Source organism: Tenrec ecaudatus, chromosome 11 (assembly GCF_050624435.1).
Source record: "Tenrec ecaudatus isolate mTenEca1 chromosome 11, mTenEca1.hap1, whole genome shotgun sequence".
NCBI lineage: Eukaryota > Metazoa > Chordata > Mammalia > Afrosoricida > Tenrecidae > Tenrec > Tenrec ecaudatus.
In genome coordinates this window covers 75,828,298-75,844,064 of record NC_134540.1, presented here as the reverse complement: position 1 = coordinate 75,844,064, position 15,767 = coordinate 75,828,298, and the positions used below count along the sequence as shown (strand labels likewise).

At 47.8% G+C, this 15,767-nt stretch overlaps 1 protein-coding gene across 5 annotated transcripts in view; it reads right to left on the bottom strand.

The window, feature by feature from the left end:
- The window catches only part of IL1R1 (interleukin 1 receptor type 1), a 54,926-nt gene extending 41,219 nt beyond the window's left edge, over positions 1-13,707 (bottom strand). The window contains exons 1-3 of one of the 5 annotated variants that reach the window (XM_075563326.1): positions 12,692-12,976; positions 1,872-1,940; positions 424-533 (exon numbers count right to left, since the gene is read on the bottom strand). The gene's annotated coding sequence lies outside the window, so the exon portion shown is untranslated. Of the gene's footprint in view, positions 1-423; positions 534-1,871; positions 1,941-12,691; positions 12,977-13,233; positions 13,377-13,571 lie in introns of those variants that run through there. The other 4 variants (XM_075563327.1, XM_075563325.1, XM_075563324.1 and 1 more) reach the window with 4 other exon arrangements.
- Positions 13,708-15,767: the final 2,060 nt, after the last annotated feature.

Genomic DNA, 15,767 nt, shown 5'->3' with positions numbered 1-15,767 from the left:
GTCCAAAGTAGAACTACTCTGGGATTTTCAAGTACCTCTGTGTATGTTCCAACCTCCAGTCTTACAGCTAGTGGTCTAGCTAGAGCAGCAATGTTGGCACCACTCCCTCCAACCATCGAGTCAATGATGACTCATAGTGACCTCCTGTGGGTTTCTAAGACTATAATTTTTTAGAGGAGTAGAAAGCCCAATCTTTCTATCACAAAGCTGCTGGTGGTATTGAACTGCCAACCACAAGTAGTGCAGGCTAACACATAACCACTACACCAGCAGGGCTTCTGCTGTACTACCCCATGTCATGGACTCCTTAATGCATTGCAAACTTCTTTTACAAGCTGATAAAGCCAGGCCACTTTCCCAAAGGAAAATGGATGATAAAATTCCAATCATTTTGCATTCAATGGGAAAATATTCAAGGACCACCTGATGCTGAGAATTGTGGGCTTCAGCCAGACGTGAACTGGAGAGAAGCAGTTTTCTTGTACTACGTGGTCCACTTTCAGAGGATCACCATCTTTTAAGGGGACATCTACCTGGAAAATAAAGAACACACAATAGGTATTTGAGGAAAGAATCTACAAGTCAAAACCAGATTAAAATCAGAAAAGTTGTTAATGATTTTAGCAATGAGTCAGATGGTTAGAAGTATACAGAGCACTTCCAGAAAATCAAATCACAGGGCTTAGCAATACGCAGAATTGGACAACCATGAGATAGCTTTGGTCACACAAATGCATCTTGCTTTTGTTAGACACACGAATGCAGAAATGAATAAAGCCTCTGCGAGGATCTCACGGCTGAAGGGCCTGGGAGAGCAAAAGGTAAGGTATTGCCTGAAATGAGCCTACAAGATGTCAGCAACAAAATGAGCAAGGTCTTTTGAAAAGCAAGCCATTCAGCTCACATTCTGAGTCTTCCTTATATCAACCATGTTACTGTACCGCACCCCAAATGTCATCATTCAGAAATAATTTGAGTTGTGATTGTCAGACTGTTATGTTTTATAGTCATTTAACCATCATTCCCTGATTGTACAGGTTTCCTTGTTTATTTTGGAATCCAGATTTGTTTTGTGTTTTTCAGACCTCAGACATAATTCCCAGTGAATAAAAAGTAGCTTGACTAATTCAATGCTAAATGTTTTGTTGAGATAAAAATTCATTGACTAGGAGACTCTTACTCATTTTTGGTTTTCTCCTTTTTATTGTGAAGTGGGTGAAGGCTTAAAGCCAGGTTCCCATTCAGTCATTCGTCTTTTACGTTATCACGTGGGACTACCATTCGCTTTGAATAGATGAGAAAGCACAAACATGGATGGGATCATCAGGGGCAGAGCAGCTGATCAATACGAACAGCAATGCAGCAACCTTCCAAGTGCTAAATTCCTCTTGCCCTTCTAAATTTCACAAGTCTGCCCCCAAAATGACAGCCACTGATGAGAATTACAGACAATGTCATAGAAAAGTAAATAGACTGTGAGAGAGGAGAAGGGAAAGGCTTAAGAGATGGACTCATTTGGAAAGCCCAGAAAACCTTGGGCAGAAAAGTTGATTTTCCATACACCCCCTACCTACCGTACTTCTTTCTCCCTCTTCCTCTTTTCCCCAGACACTTCCTAAAAGGGCTTATGGAGTCACTGTCGCCACTTCCCAACTACTTCTGAACCACACTGCAGCCTGGTTTCTTTGTTCACTACAACCTGTTACTGTAGAATTGATTCCAAGTCACAGGAACTCATGTGTGTCACAGTGTGGGAGGTAGAAAACTAGGTTTTTCTATACTTTGAACCTCCAACGCTTTGGCTAACAGCCAAGTACATTAGCACTACCCAACAACTCCTATTGCTCAGTAAACAACAATCAAAAACCAACCTTAGGGGTGAAGTCGATTTTGTGTCAACTGGGCCAGGGTTCTCAGTTGTTGCGCAGTAATCCCCCACGCTGTGATCAAACACAATGTTATCAACTCCATGATGGTACCACACACAAACCGATGAACTCTGAACTGTGAGCAGTCCCCTTGATTAGGTCACAACGGCCAGTCCATATAATTGGAAGAAAGACCCCACAGGTGGTCCCCACGGGTAGACTGCTCCTTTTTAAGCAGATTCTATGGGAAAGTTCACTTCTGCAGCATCTGGATCTCACATCTGGTTCGGGGACCTGCTGCCATCTTGCCTGCTCATCCCAGGAGCCATCAGCAGCTGCCCACCTTGGATTAGACTTTGCAAAACTACCAGCGTGTAGTTTTCCCGATTCCTGCTTCTTCTGAGAAGTGTCCAGCTTACCACCTGACTCGCATGCTTGAACTGGATTGGGCTGACCCCAATACAGGCTCTGAACCATTTATTGGCAGATGTTCTACAACCGTATGAGTTGTTTATCAGCATAGATTCATTCTATATACACGCACATAAGGGCCACTGGCTTTGCCTCTCTAGAGAACGCAGTCTAACACAATCGCCTGCGGAACTTCTTTAGTGCAACTGCCTAAGTCACCCACAATGTACGAGGTCCTCAAGTCAAAGGACTCCCTCCTTCTTGAGACCCTTGGAAGTGAGGATCATCCCTCACCCCTACTCTCTTGTGTTTACCTAGCAGATAGCTCTGTTGTGTTTCTTCACAAGCTATTCTCTCCCCTATTGGTAACCACTGTGCATACTGCTTCTGCAGTGCCTGGGTCCTCTCACGATCTGAAATTCAATTCTTCCTAGTCTGGTAGCTCCTTCTGTGATCCATCATCAGCCTGTCCCAGAGATCAGGGATCAGGATATATATTGCCTCCGCCTCTATAGCACAAATGCATATATGGTCACAGCAATGCGGCTGATGCCTCTGGTTAGCTAGTACTTCTGATTCTGGGACTCAAGATCCTGCTTGTTAGTCTTGGTGCTCCCTGGACCAGGGCAGAAAGCAGCATCTCCCCCTACCCATGCCCCAGAGCACAAGTAGGTTCCTTATAAGAAGGGACTCACCTGTACCTCTTGCATGTGATTCGGCCCCAATAAATAGTTGGGAAGAAGAGAAAGTAAAAGAGGAAAAAGAAAGGAATCCAGCCAGCCACCAATCTGTGCCTTAGAAGCCATATGGATTAAGGCAGGACTAATCGTTACCAAGGTCTAAACATGATCAAGAAACACAGAGGAGAAGGAAGAATACTCTTTAAGGAGTAGACATCGGTGCATACCCGGGCGACTGGAGAAAGACTTGGGCTGTGGAAGACACTAGAGTCAGCGGGAAAGTAGCAATAAAATTAGGATAATAGATTGAGACCTATTTTTCTAGAAAGAATTAAAAACAACTCCATTATTCAAAGATAACTTAATAAAGTTTGTTTGACTTAAAAAACTGATTCATACAGTGGCGAGAAGGGTGTAGGAGGCCTGGTAGGGCGTGATCAAGGTAATGTAACTGAGAGGAATTACTGAAACCCAAATGAAGGCTGAGCATGATAGTGGGACAAGAGGAAAGTAAAAGGAAATAGAGGAAAGAGCTTGGCGGCAAAGGACATTTATAGAGGTCTAAATAAAGGCATGTGCATATGTAAATATATTTATATATGAGGATGGGGAAATAGATTTATGTGCATATATATATATATTTTTTTTTAATTTTAACAATTTATTGGGGCTCATACAATTCTTATCACAGTTCATATACATACATCAATTGTATAAAGCACATCTGTACAGTCTTTGCCCTAATCATTTTTTTCTCCTCTTTTCTTTTTTTACATTTTATTAGGGACTCATATAACTCTTATCACCATCCATACATATACATACATCAATTGTATAAAGCACATCCATACATTCCCTGCCCCAATCATTCTCAAGGCATTTGCTCTCCACTTAAGCCCCTTGCATCAGGTCCTCTTTTTTTTTCCCCCTCCCTCCCCTTTCCCCCCTCCCTCATGTGCCCTTGGTAATTTATACCTCGTTATTTATGTGCATATATTTATAAGTTTAGTATTAAGGTAGCAGATGGACATTGGGCCTCCACTGGAGTATCCCTCAATCCAAGAACACTTTGTTTTATTAAACTAGCATTCCATGATGCTCACCTTCCCAACACAATCACTGAAGACAAAGCGGGTGCATAAGCAAATGTGGTGAAGAAAGCTCATGATCTCTGGCTATCAAAAGATATAGTGTCTGGGGTCTTAAAGATGTGAAGTAAACAAGCGGCCATCTAGCTCAGAAGCAACAAAGCCCACATGGAAGAAGCACACCAGCCGGTGTGATCACGAGGTGCCAAAGGGATCAGGTATCAGGCACCAAAGAGCAAAAAATCATATCATTGTGAATGAGGAGGAGTGTGGAGTGGGGAACCAAAGCCCATCTGTAGGCAACTGGACATCCCCTTACAGAAGGGTCACGGGGAGGAGACGAGCCAGTCAGGGTGCAGTGTATCAACAATGAAACATACAACTTTCCTCTAGTTCCTAAATGCTTTAGAATTACTAAATTAGATTGCTAGGTAGCTGTTGCTCCAACACCCCCAGGATCTCTACGTCCTCCTCCTTGTTAACTTTAATTCCCTGGTTGTTGCCCTGCTATGGCATTGTTTGCTCACTGCTTCCCCCCCCCCCTGAATACTCCACCTCCCCCCAAGTCCCTCCAGAGCTGTGGGCTCCGTTGCTTTCTCCGGGAGCTTGCCATGCCCGTCTTCTATAGAAAGGCAAACCAACAATAACAGAAACAAAACAAAAGATTGAATAAAAAGAGAAAAAGAAAATAAATAATAACTAGCAAAAAGAAAAAACTTACATAATTCCAGGTTGTCCTCTGACCTTTATGACTATCTCCCCACTGGTCCCAGGGCGGGGGGGTGGGGGGAGGAAGGGAGGCGGGGATTCCGGGAACTGCCCTTCCTAGCAGAAGCTTTGTGAATTTGGTTGGCAGCTTTGCTTTGCTCTCCTTGCTGATCCCTCATGTTTCTGTCTTGGCTCGCCCCTCTGTGGGGGGTTCAGACTGGACTAACCCCTGCCGTGTTTCCCCAGTATTGTTCTCTGGTGCTGAAAGCTCCAGTGGGGGACATGGTGCCTCAAGCTGTAGTTTGCCCTGTCTCGTTCATTTCTAGTGAGTAGGGCGCCATTGGCATGTCGAATCGCAGAACGTGAGCAAACATCCCAACCTACGTTTCAAAAATTAGAGGTAGAGAAACTTCAAAACAAGACTAAAGAACACAAGCAAAAATTAACAAGAAGAAACAGCTAACACACTGGCTTCCCCCAAACAACAGGTTTTTCCAGGAAATGCTATTTCCAGTGCAGACACAGGGAGATTGATAACTGCAGGACCGGTGGGCTGGGAGAAACACCCAAGCATCTTCCTCACGACTCGGAACCCCAGTCGATGGGGAGGAGCACTTTTCCTGCAGGGAGGTCATATCCAGCTATTAAAATGCCTTGTTAATCTTGAGGAATTTCCTTCTGATTCAGAAAGAATTCCCATTTTGTGAATCTGCTTCCAAGATCAAAGCCAGTCAGTGGGACAAAGCTTGCACCCACATATCAGCTATACCCAGGACAACCGCAAAGCATCCTGAGGGCTGTGCTGAGGGGGTATAGTGTTGTGGTCAGCGTGATGGCAGAGGAGACCAGCTTTGGGGGACAGTTCTGCAGCATTCCGGCTCCTGGGGCCAGTTGTTCCTAATCTTCTGTGACATGTGACCAGCGTCAGTGGCAGAGACAACACTGTCTGCAGACAGCATAGGCAGTACTACAATTCACTCCCAAGCCGCATCTCCAGCCTTCCCCAGCTCCATCGCAGGTGGGAAGGGTCCTTACGGGGACATGAAGGTGGATACCCTAATCCAAGTGCCCAAGTGCCGTGCTTCACACATCACAGACTGAGGTACAAAACTACACCGGCCATGTAGTCCATAGGGAATGATCCTAGAAAAAGGACTTCATGAGATCATAGAATTGAGACCCAGGCTGCTTGGGAATTTGAGGGGTACAAGGGACCCAAACCATAGGCAAGAAGGGTACCAAATGGGGAAAGGGCTACAAATGAGTACCTCCTCTGGGCGCAACAGAGCCCCATGCCATGAAGGGATGCAGCCGGAGAAATCATAAGACCTGCAATCGGGCCACTCTTCCCTGGGTCTAAGGCAGTGGTTCTCAGCCTTCCTAATTAATGTTGCAACCCTTTAATACAGTTCCTCAAGTTGTGGGGACCTCCCAACCATAAAAATATTTTCGTTGCTACTTTATAACTGTAATTTTGCTACTGTTATGAATTGGGGACCCCTACCCCAAAGGGGTTGCGACCCACAGGTTGAGAACTCTTGGTCTAAGAGAAGTTCGGTACCTCACCAAACCAATGCCAAACCCCAAGGAGAGAGAGGACCAGAAGGGGTGGCTCCATCCTTCTTCCAGGGTCTTGAAGTAGCCAAACCCTCAATCTAAGATTTTAAAAGAAACCCTTACTATGCATTCCACGCTTCTACTTCATATGAAGTCACACTTTGACCTTTGTATTGAGTGTCTCATAAATATCTTCACAACATCATTTACTACAAGCTCTCATCCAAAACATTAATTAGCACAGATGTGTATTTGATGTGATAAGGAAATACACACCAAATTAGACTCTATTTCGGCTACGGGTGACGCGTGGCAGTGGGTGAATCCCCATTGCGAGCCAGAACAAGTGCAGGTTCTGTAGCCCATGGGCTGCCACAGGCCACTGGTTCCACTGCTCTAGTCAGTGGGAATCTGTTAGCAGAATGGGTCATGGAATTGAAAGGAAGCACATAGTTATGATCTTCATCTCTTACTATTTTATTACAGGATTCAAACAGACTGTGGTTACATGGCCCCTAATACTCTGAAAGCCCCAAATGCTAGTTTTGCATGGAAAATAAGAAGAGATTTACTCATAAGGCCACAGATTCACATGTTTGTGGAAAATACTTTAGAATTCGGGACTCACTCAAGCCCTGTCTTTTAAACATAGAATTACCAAGCCCGGGAGAAAACCTGGAGCTTATCTTTCTAGCACCCATTCTTACCCAAACGACTTTAATATTAAAGCAAACATGACGTAGGACCATAAAATGTGGACAAATAAAGCTCTAAGAGCAGGCCTAAGAAAATATCAAAGAAGTGCCCTATTTTTACTCCAAAAACATGAGTTTTATATGGTTTTGCAAACCACACAACACCCTACTGAATTAGTTTCCTCTGCACGTTGTTACATATAGGGATGCATTCTATACATGGGCATATTAACCGGGTGTGTTATATGCAAATATTTGGCATTCTTCAAGACAAACTACATTGGAAATCTGGATCAAGTATTTGCTTCCCACGTTCCACGAGAAGTCCTTCCACGGGAAAATGCGAGAGTTCTAAGTCTGACCACAGTGTGCTCCAAATCTGGCATAACTGTTTCCATTCTGCAGATTAGTAATGCACACTGCCTCCCACTCACAGAAATCAGAGAACCCAATGCCTGTTAAATTGTAGCTGTTTCTAGTTTTCCACCACAGACGCAGTGGTAGCAGAGATATGAGCAAGCCAAAATCACTTGCACGTTAACAGGAAGAGCAGTCCATTCATGGCCTCAGAAATGCCAAGAAATGCAGAATCTTTGGCCATCTTCTGAAGCACAGATCTACAGGCCTGGGCAAAGGACATTGATCTAGCTTCTTTAACCACGCAAGTGGGGCAAGGAAAGTGATTCACATCAAGCATCCAAAGGGGGACGGACTGTGCCCAAGGCTGCCATCATGAACATGTAATAAAAATTGCTGCAAGTTTCAAGGTGCTGCTATGAGAGTCTTCAGCTGACATGGCACAGAGCCACGGGACTGGTGGTTTAAACTAAGGCCCATGGAGTTTAAGTCCAAGGGGGACCTTGAGACCCAGAGAGAAGTGATCACTGTCATATTTAAGTGGCTTCTAACAGGAATGGGCTTCTGAACCTCTAGGTTGGGGTGAGACAGCCCAGTTGAGAGGACTTACTGTTGGAACAACCACGGCCTGTTAAACAGTAATAGAGTAACAACTTCAGGAGGAGAGGGGGAGAGAAAGGGAGTGGAAAAGGGGGCTGATGGCGATGATGGCAAAATATTCCTCCTCCAGGGGGACGAACACCAGGATTGTAGGTGAAGGGATCAAAGGGGCGCTATAAGATATGTATAAATAACAATACATAATATACTAAGGGTTCTTGAGGGCGGCAGGGCAGGGGAGGGAGGGAAAAAGAATGCTATCAAGGGGCCTCAAAAAGAAAGACAACGTTTTGAAATTGTTGATGGCCATATTTGTACATATCCGTTTAATAGAATGGATGGATGGAGGGGCTGTTATAATACAGTTAAGAGCCCGCAAATAACATTATTTATCAATTTAAAAAAAGTACTACTCCTAAAAGACACAATAAAAAAAACTTAACATCAAAAATAAATAAATAAATAGAACAAAGGAGGCATGTTGGCTCAAGGTGAGCCCTGTGTGATAGTGTAGAGCTGCCCCACAGGGTTTTCTTGGCTGTGATCTTTCCAGAGGAACCCTGGCGGCATCACGGCAAGCTCTCCACGGACAAGATCAACAGGTTGGCAGTGTGGAGGCACCAGCCATTCAGTGGGAGAAAGATGTGGCAGCCTGCCCCATGACATTAGAGAGTCTCGGGAACCCTATTGAGCCAATTCAGCGCTGCGCTATGGGGTCTCAATGAGTTGGATTCGACTCAGCAGAATCACAGTGGAAGCAGATCGCTAAGTCTTCTACAATATCCGTGTGATGGTTCAAACCACCAGTCTTCTAGCTAGTAGCCCATTCCAGCCTTCATCGCCGCCCAGGGAGGCAATGTGGGAGAAACACAGGGCTTTCTGTTCCTGTACAGAATTCCAGTCTCAGAAACTCACGGGGATGACTGTACCCTGTCTGGCCGGGTCACTAGGAGTCAGAAGACACTCAATGGCAGTGAGCGGGTGGGAGACCCCTTTGTTGTTGCTGCTGTTTGGTGTCACCGGCTGACTCACGGGGACCCCGCATGACAAAATACATCTGCCTCTCAGGGTTCTCTTGCCTGTGATGGTTGCAAAGGCAACCTGCCAGGTCTTTTCCAAGTGCCGCTGAGTGGGTTCAATGCCCACCCCCATCTAATTCACTACGAAAAATTTTGATTAAACAAGTTAACATAAAAGATAGTGGAATACTTTCGGGAACAATTTGAGGTTTCGTTTCAGGCTTCACTTTGTCTCCTCTCTGGTTTTTCTTTCATTTTACTTCGGAATTTTGGTGCAAACCCTTTCTGAAACAGGCACCAATCAAACGTGGGTTCCGAGTGTTCAGCCTCCTATATGGACAGGGATGGAAATCCAAGATGACATCCAGAGTGACAGAAGCCGGCAGAGGACTTGAGGAGCTCCTGGGTGCAGCAAACGGGCAACTCATTCAGCTGCTCACCCCAAGATGTTCCCCTCTTTGGCGGGAGCACCCACCCACCCACCGATGCCTCAGGAGAAAGGCCTGGCTCTCTCGTTTCAAGAACTTCAGCCCTTGACAAGCCCAGGGAGCACAGTGCCACTCTGACACAGGAGGTCATCAGACGCCGGAGTCTGCTCAATGGTAACGCAGTGGTTCTCAACCTTCCTCATGCTGCAACTCTTGAATACAGCTCCTCATATTGTGGTGACTCCCCCCAACCATAAAATCATTTTCAATGCTACTTCATAACTGTTATTCTGCTATTGTTATGAATTGGGCGACCCCTGTGAAAGGGTCGTTGGACCTGCAAAGGGGTTACGACCCACAGGTTGAGAACCACTGGACTAGAGGCTTGGACGAACGCCATCCCCTTTCAACCCTGGGGGAGCTTACATTGCCGCTGGTCCTCTTGGGTGCCAGGCAGGGCCAGGAGTCTGCAGCAGGGTTTCCTGGGGGACAAAGCCCGCAACTAGAGGGAGAATAAAGCGCTGACAGAGCAAACCTTCTCCTTGTATCAACAGCCTTCCTGACAACCTCACAGAGCAGAAAACCTAAAGCAAACACTCCATGACATCAGCAGAAGGGTGGCATTCAGGGGCCTGGACCTGGGCGGCCAAAGCACACATCCCCCTAATGGCTACAATTCTTCAAAGTGCAGCTAGCAAGTTAACAGTAGATCTGCCAGGAATCACCCTAGTAACGTGGACCTCTGGACTGTCCTGGCTCATAGGACAGGTCATTGTGCCACTGCGGCTGCCCAGCTTTGCCACGTTGTTGAGTAAGATGCTCCCATTACAGTGTATTTACTCCAGGTGGATACCCAGCTCCCCCGAGGCATCCCAGACAGAGGGGCTCCATCTCCGGTGGTCTCTCACAAGCCTATGGCCATGCCACCACGAAACTGTGATTTTTCAGGGAAACAAAGAGCTGGACCTGTGTCCTGCATCTTCTCCATCTCTCTCCTGCAGATCTAGGGACTGTGCCCAAATCTGGACCTAATGGTGTGTTTTCATGAACAGCCTTTTCCACGGGACTGACAACGCTTTAAAACATCAGCAAGTAGATCTGGGTGTCCTTGGTCTGTTCGATTCACTTCTCTATCCCTAACATCTACAGCAGAGCCTGGTTCCAACGAGCACAAACTCACAAATGTCGAGTGGATTCCAATCCATAGTGACCTTATAGATACAGAGTAGACTTCCAAAGACAGCATTAAAGAAGCGAGTAAATTGAATGCTAGATAGTATTTCAGCCATGGTGAAAGAATGTCAAAATATGAAACTGTTCATTTAGATAACCAAACAACGGACATATGCCACATGCAGAGCCTATTAAAAATGCAGAGTTTGGACCTGCTCCATCCATGAAAATTCGGGCCAAACATCCACTCTTGAACCAAATGAAGGCTTCCTAGCCAAGTCCGGATGGGTGCAAGTGATGTGTGCATGTGGCAGAATGACAGCCGGCCAGATAAGGCAGGCCCCCCACCCCCCACCAAACCCCTTCCTATACAAGGCGATACTAGTTTCTGAGCACAAAAGTTAATGTTGGATATGGCTAGGAATAGCAGGTGGACTGTTAACGGTAATATTAGATAAATAAGGAATTCTATCAGACAGAGAGAGAGAGAAAAACCCACAGGGATAGACAGCCTTCCCAGAAGCGCCCTTTGCTTCCCTTTCCTCACCAAGAATCACAGTTTCATTGTTACATTCACCTTCCAGAAACTTAGCAGTAAGGCAGTGTGGTGCAGACCGGAGACTCCAACCCCGGCTCACTTTCTCATGACCCCAAGGCATCCCTTCGCTCCGTTCATAGGCTATGGAGCTCAAGACTCTGGTGAGAGTCTCCTGGCAGAAAGAAAACACACAGCTGCCCAGGGCAGGAATCAGCTGCACAGCTTCCCGGAAGCCTTCTTCCCTTCCAGTAACTCCCTGGGAGAAAGCCCTGATAGGCGGCCCAGGACCATGGTTTGGAAGCCAGTCGGACTCTCTCAGACTTCAGTTCTCCCCAGAAGTTACTCACCCTTCCAGTGCTTCTGTTCTGGGCTTGCTAATGAGTATGCTAATAACGCTTGCCCCAGAAGACTATAGGCACCCACAAGGCACCGGGCTGGTAATCAAAGCATTGGTAGTCCAAGGGTTGGTGGCTTGAACTCCATGGGAGAAAGAGATAGCAGTGGACTTTCATAAAGATTCGGTTTGGGGAACCTCGGGGTTGGGGAGGGGTGATGTGGTGGGGGGAGGGACTTTATTCTGTCCCACAAGCCCCCGGAGTCAAGAGCTGGCTCCAAGACAGAGGCTTTGTTTTTCGTGGTTTCCTGGATGCTTGTCCCGGAGAAACTCACAAACGCACTGCCACTGAGTCTGCTCCAACTGATGGGGACCTGAGGGACGAGTCCAAGAGTCCCTGTGGGTTTCTCGGCTTTACATGCCTACTGGGGCGCGGGGGGCGGGGGGAGCCTCCTCTTTTCCTGTGAACAGCGGGTGCTTTCCAAGCTCGGACCTCGTGGGGAGTAGTCCCGCCACAGCGCCCACTTTGGCCCTGGAGATGGAGAGACGCCCTCCTCCCGCGAAGCTGCGCAGTGTCAGAAACCCAGAGTTTCCAGGAGTCAGAATAGACTGACTACATGTAACAGGTCTGGATGATGATGGTTGTTGCTGAGGTTGTTATTTGCACGTTGTTATTTATTATTATTGTTTGCTCGACGATACCTGCCCCGGCACCGTCCTTTCTCTGGAGTGCCACAGGTTAGCCCCCCCCACCCCCTTTCACCTCTTTCCTTGTGGATGGGGCCGGTCCTTCTGAATCTACACCTTAGGAGGAGTGGGCATCCTAAACCAATGAGGCTCTGTGGGATTAACGGCAAGCAATTCACCCAAGAAGCAAACACCTAAAACAAAACCTAAATCCCGAGAAGGGGAACTCTTACCCTGGCTAAACTTGGCAGGATTAAAATGCCTGGAAGCAATTTACACAGGAACACCCAACTAAAAATAAAATAAAAACTCCCAGAATGACCAGCAGGTTCCCAAAGAAGAAACATTTCTCCAGCTTTCCTCCCGCCTCGCAAAGAAAGAAAGAAGGAAAACCTGCCCTCGTCTTGTCTTAGAACAAACAGACAAATTAGTGTCATTCAGGGACGGCACCTGGACTGCTCAGTGCCAGCACAAAGCAAGGTCAAGGCCACTTTTCGATCACTCCTAGACCCCGACTCCTCCCCAGGAGGGTCCATTCCGCATCCTACCTGAGCCGGTCACCAGCGGACGCATAGAGACCCGGCCCGGCAGGAAGCCAGCCGGGCCGCGGAGCTGCGGGGAGCCCCTGGGAGCCGGGCGAGGAAGCTCCGGGGCGCGCGGCGGGCGGGAGAGCCTCTCACATTCCGGCGGCGCCCCTGCCGTGCCCGTGCCCGGCCGCGCAGCCCGGTCTGCCTGCCCCGGGCCGCCTGTCGTCGGGTTCCCTGGGCCGGCGCTGCGCACGCGGCTCGGCTCCGGGGCTCGGCTCCGGGGCTCAGCAGAGCGGCGGCGGCGGCGCGTCTGGGCGCGGACCGGCGGGGCGCGGCTGCCCTCCAGCCCCGACGCGGCGGGGGCGGGCCGCGGGCGGAGACTGTGGGTCCCCGGCCGAGCTGGCTCTGCGGACGCGGTTCCCACGCGCCGCACCTCTGCGGGGTCGCCTGCCCGCTCGCTGGGGATCCGGGATCCGGGATCCGAGGGCCGGTCGGGCCGCGCGCTCCCTCGCTCCCAAATCGCCGCGCAGTTCCTCCTGGGGAAGAGATCAGGGCGGCCTTACCCAAAGTGAGCCCGGACATCCCAGCGGGAGACGGCGACCTGATTCGACCACCGGGCCGAGCGGCTTATGGGGAAGAGGTCTGTGATTCCAGCTCTTGGCCAGCAGGGCGATGTGACTGCCACGGAACGCAGTTACTGACTGAGAGCGTTCATGGTCCCTGGAGCCCGATCACACTGCTGTTCCACCTCGGATGAGCCCTTAGCGTGACCCACAGGTCTTAGCTGCTGTCCAAACTCAAAAGCCCCTGCAACGCGCCTTACCCAAGGGAGGCACAGGAACCAGCCTCTCCGTACCAAAAGGGTGGCCTGACAGAATGATCTTTTAAATATAAAACTCACCTACTCTCACTTTGCAAACGAGAGTTCACACCCAGGAAAATGCACTCGACGATTCACAGATTCACAATGGCAGGGCACGGTAGAATTCCGAGAAACAGCTCTCCTGAGCATAAAGACTCTTGCAATTCTCTCCCGGCTGCTTTGGGCCCCCAGCTCATTTCAAGCTTCTGTCCAGCTTCTGCAGCCACGGAGAGGTGGCATAAAAGATTGTTATCCTTCCTCTGGGCCAGCCTCCATCCCTTACAGTGCAGATAATTTTTTTTCTCTTCTCTCTCTCTCTCTCTCTTCTCTCTCTCTCTCTCTCTCTCTCTCTCTCTCTCTCTCTCTCTCTCTCTCTCTCTCTCTCTCTCTCTCTCTCTCTCTCTCTCTCCTTTTCTCCCACACAATCCTAACTCTTGATAAGGATTCTTTGGAAACTCTTAAGATTTGAGATAAAGGGATGGGCAAAGATCAGACCTGGCACAGTGACAGACATCCATTTACCTGTCTAATGTAGTCCCAGAAAGGTGTGTGATTCCTTTCTCAGGGAAGTAGGCTTACATCTGGGGGCAGTAATTTAGGATTACTATAACTCATCCATTGTCCCCATCGCTTAGCCTTCTTTACAGAGCAGTGGCTCACACAGTCCTGAGGACCCATTCGCATGGCTGAGGAAGATTTCAAAATCTCGTGTCGTCACGGTCACTCCTCAGACCAGTGACACCAGAATCTCAGGCTGGGTCCCAAATCTTGAGCTCCTAGTTGATGCCCCTGTGTCGCTAATGTAGTGAACAGCTGTTCTTCCAGATGCCTGGAACGATGCGATGCTCTGAATCCTGAAGGGCTAATTAAAAATGTGTTTGATTCTTTTCAAGTGGTGACCAGTGACAAGTTGAAGCAGGGTGCTTTACTTGACCCTGGGAATTAGCCCCCAAGTGGAAAGCAGCAGAGACAAAAATGCCCAAAGTTCATTGCCATCAAGCTGATTCCAGCTCCTGGAGACATGTTCTTGGCTGGTGGAAACATTGCGGGGCCTCTCTTCCACAGCACCACTGTGCAGATTTGAACCACCTACCTTTGGGTTGGTAGCTGAGCACAGTCAGCATTGACTTCGTGTTAGGGGGCTAATTTTTGGTTTAGGGACCTAGAACTAGCTCAGACAGCCACCTGTGAGGAATATGAACAGATCTTGCCTTTTGTGTAATTAAGCATTTTAGGCACTCTAAATGTACAAAGTGAAATTCATTTGTGAAATAGTAGAAATAAAAAGTATACTCCTCTTAGTTATTTTCCTGTTGGCCCCTCCCTGTGAGGGGGAGACCCTTATAGTTTGAAGAGGGAGACCCTTATACCCTTCCCTTCTTCTCATCATTGTTCTCTCTTGGTCCTTGAAGTCATCTCCTCCGACTCCGACCATTTCCCGTGACCCTCGCTTCCTTTTGTTTGCTTCCCGGGGGAAGATTGGGTGTCTGCCTGCTTCATTCCACCTGGTAGGCTGGGAGTTACCATTTGGTAGACACTGTCACTTCAGTATCACTCATCCTCTGTTGTGATCCCAACGCCACCACAAATGGCCTGAGCATGATGTTCACGCGTCAGTGTAAGACACACCGCGATGCCCATGACAGTGATTTTGAACTACTGACCTTGAGAATCGCAGCCCAACTCTTAGTCACTGCAGAATAATGACCCTGAATCGGCACCAAATGAAAATGGAGACTTGTGGGCTAAATTGACCTTAATTATAGAGAGGGGGGAATGTATTCTTTTGTAATTATAGAGGGGGGAATGTATTGTGTGACTCTTAACTGTGCTACACCTATTTTTGTAATTTATGAACTTGCCAGTAACCTCTTAGAAAACCACAACCTCCCCTAACTATCTCAACAAAGCCCTGTCCTACATGGACTTCCTTCTACAACCCAGTTTCCATCTCTTGACCTCTGAAAAGTCACGTTCTGCTCTATGCCTTCCACTCATTATGCAACTGTCTCCCTTTCCCCAGGCAGTTGTTTATGGGTGTCCATGGTCAATCTCCCCTTCAAATTCCGCTGATGTAGCAAGACCTTTGCTAAGGAGAAGAATATCTGGGTGATTCAAGGGCCCCTCAGTAAGTTTGTGGGAAATTTTCATATCTTTTCATTTCATTTTCCACAGACTTTCTTAAACCCCCTCAGATAAAAGATTAATCATCGACTATTAACCAAAAGCTTAGAG